This window comes from Alligator sinensis, unplaced genomic scaffold (assembly GCF_000455745.1).
Source record: "Alligator sinensis unplaced genomic scaffold, ASM45574v1 scaffold1506_1, whole genome shotgun sequence".
NCBI classification, from domain to species: Eukaryota; Metazoa; Chordata; order Crocodylia; family Alligatoridae; genus Alligator; species Alligator sinensis.
Genome location: NW_005843519.1, coordinates 102,746 through 105,779, shown reverse-complemented (window position 1 = coordinate 105,779; position 3,034 = coordinate 102,746). Strand labels below are relative to the sequence as shown.

At 55.9% G+C, this 3,034-nt stretch overlaps 1 long non-coding RNA gene across 1 annotated transcript; it reads left to right on the top strand.

Moving 5' to 3' along the window:
- Positions 1-820: 820 nt before the first annotated feature.
- On the top strand, positions 821-2,784 carry LOC112548785. The gene is made up of 3 exons (XR_003092361.1): positions 821-873; positions 2,191-2,262; positions 2,618-2,784. It is a non-coding gene; the product is annotated as an uncharacterized LOC112548785 (long non-coding RNA).
- Positions 2,785-3,034: the final 250 nt, after the last annotated feature.

Sequence of the window (3,034 nt, the reverse complement as noted above, 5' to 3'; positions counted from 1 at the left end):
GTTACAGGTGGAGTGTCAGAGCTACAGCCCCTGGACCCATCTTGCCACTATTCACAGCAACAGAGAAACAAATGTTGTTTCCAGCTATATCTTGAGAACTGCTCCTGGTGGATCTGTCTGGATCGGGCTTCATGACCCTCGGCATGTAAGTTCCTGCTTCCCCTGCCCATGTGCCTTGGCCCTCCCTGGTTCTGGACGGCTCCTCTCAGTCCCCAGGGCAGGCGAAGAGGCCTCAAGGGTCCCTATGCATGGGCTGCTGAAACTGGGGCATCCCTCTCCCCAGTATGGGAGTCCTGGGGCCAGTGGGAGGGAGGGGGAGTCATGCGGTCCTGCCTTGCATGGGACCGGGTTGAGGCTCCCTGCCACCTCTGGTTCCTGACTAGTGACTGTGTCCTGCAAGCTGCTGCACCCGGTTCCCTTCCTCCAGAACAAAGTGCCTCATTTCTGGTGACAGTCAGGCTCCCTCTTGCTCTGTCTCCTTCTGACACAAGCCACTAGCCTGCCCCTTCCCAGGGCAATGTGGCACAAGGCTGGGTGCAGGGCAGGGCCACCCCGGTGTGCTACAGCCTGCTGGCTAAGGGCTGTGCTGAGCAGGGATAGGGGTGGGCTTAGTCAGAGCCATGTTCAGCTGCTCAGGCACCAAATAGTTGAGGCTGAGCATGCAGCACAGGCTATTGTGGCCATTGTGATTTTTGGAGGTGCCCTTAGCATGTATTTCCAGGGGATGTTCCCTACTTAACCTTTCCCTCCTCTTGCAGAATGGAGCATGGACATGGACAGATGGCTCAAAATACAACTACACAGCTTGGAAGAAGGGTGAACCTTACAATTTGAACTGGGTGGAGTACTGCGTGGAGCTGATGGAAAAGATGCGTAAGTAGGAGGCTGTGACTCCAAGCTATGAGACGCTGATGGACCCAGGAATAGACCCTGCTTTTGTGCAGACTTTTCTCCTGGACTACAAATTTTACAAGATGTGCATGAACACACAAAAGCCTATCCATAATATATTTTGAACATGCATTTAATGGGAAATATTTGAGCAAGAAATCATCCACACACTAGACTGTATTAGGTGGGGTTTCAACGGGGGTTACGGGCTCTTACCCCACCCCTGGGTTAGCTTCCATGACCCGGTCTGTGTCCATGGGTTGGTGGCTTGTTTGCTTCTCCCAGCACTGTCCCTCTCCCCTCCCTCTCCCTCCTCTTCTCACACCTCTGTGTTCAGATCAGTCCTCCACTTTCTATCCTGCTCCATGCTGTCCTCTCACAGCCCCCCTGGAAGTGAACACGAGTTCACCAGAGCTTGTGCTCATTGCCTATCTAGTTTAGTTATATCTATGTTGCCTTCACCTGTGCAAGTGTGCAGGGGTCGTGGACTGTGCAGGAAGGTGAGTGCATGTGGCAACACTAGTGCAAACACCCTGGATTCTGGCTGTGTGGAAGAGACAAGGGAGCTCTGCACGGAGCAAGAGAGAGAAGCCACCGGGCAGAGCAGTGGCTGCAGGGAGGCCTGAAGAAGAAGAGAGAAAGAGAAAACAAGGTGGTCCCTAGGACCTGACTGCAGAATCCAGGGCTGGAGCAGTGGTTGGATAGCATGTCTGTGTGCATGTGTGTGCAGGGGCCAGGCACTGACTGCACTGCATGTGTGAGTGCCAGAATAAAAAAGCCAGGAGACAGTGAGAGACCCAAGGTGCCCTTCCCTGAACCCATCTGGAGAGAGGGCTGGGGATTGGCTGCGTCCAGCTGGAACAGCAGAGCTGGGCACGGATCAAGGGAGCTGCGCACTGCTGTGGGATGGTGCCGTGTCCAGGGAACAGGACTCAGCGCAGCTTCCTTGCAACAACACTGGATGGCACCGATGGCACCAAGGGACCTGAGACTCCCGTCCTTGGTTTCTCTTCCTGGAAACAGCCTTGTGGGCACCACGTCCTCTCCCAGGGACTGTGTCAAGGGCAGCACAGTCAGTCATAAGTGCACCCAGAGCCTGGTCTGCCATTCCCCCCATGCCTCATGCATGTGGGGCCTTTCCTCTTTACCCCTTCCTGCTCTGGATGCTGTCTTCACTCTGCCCTGCCTCAGGGTCAACGACAGGACCTGGGATCATGTCCTAGAGCAGGGGTCAGAGGCAGGGAGTGCATCACATGCAGCCTGTCCCCTCCCCTTGGTAATTTCTGTTTTGTCTCCTAGGGTATGAAAGATGGAATAATAGTATCTGCAGAATGAAAAAAGCCTTCATCTGCAAGTACGAGCTCTAAACAGGTAGGACAGCTTCTATCCACAAGCCATGGGGGTGGGTTCATCATGCTCCTCGCATATGCAGGATCTGCTGCCTTAGCTGATGGTGTTGCCTGTCTCCCCTTGTCCTGAGAAAGCATCTTTCTCTGCCCATGGGGAGGAAGGCCACAGGGGGAGGCACTGGAGTGGGAGCAGGAGCCTGGGTTGGACTTGGACCCAGGTTGTCCTGGAACGGGTGATTTCAGGGGCCCACATGGAGGCCTTTGCAGGGGCCTGATTTCCAGACAGGGATTTCCAGACAGGGGTGCTCCTGCCCCGGGATCATGAGGCCCATTCAAAGGGTCTCCCTAATGGTTCACAATGACACTTGCTCTTGCAGGAGTACAACAGCTCCTGGGACGTTGAGCGCATTGCATCCGGCAGCTCTTCAAGGAGACCCATCCTGCAAACCGGCCTGCTGTGCCCCCTCCCCACACTGCTGTGCCCAACCATGCCAGTCCCGCTCTCCTCTGCCTCCTCTCGCTCTGCTGCGCTCCTGCGTCTCCTTTCCCCTCCTCTGCATGGTCCCAACACAAGGCTGTGATAATAAACTTCCCCTTGGCATTCAGTCCCGTGTGTGTCTCCTGTGGGCCCTGCCTGCCTGTGAAGGGGAAGAGGCCACATGTTTCCCATGGCTGTGGCGGGAGCTCCCCTGGCCCCGCACCTTGGGAGGGATGGGGAGGGCCGTGGCGTAGTGGTTATCCTGCAGGGCCGGGTGGGAACACCAAAATGGCAAGTGTGTGTCACGGGTGTGCAG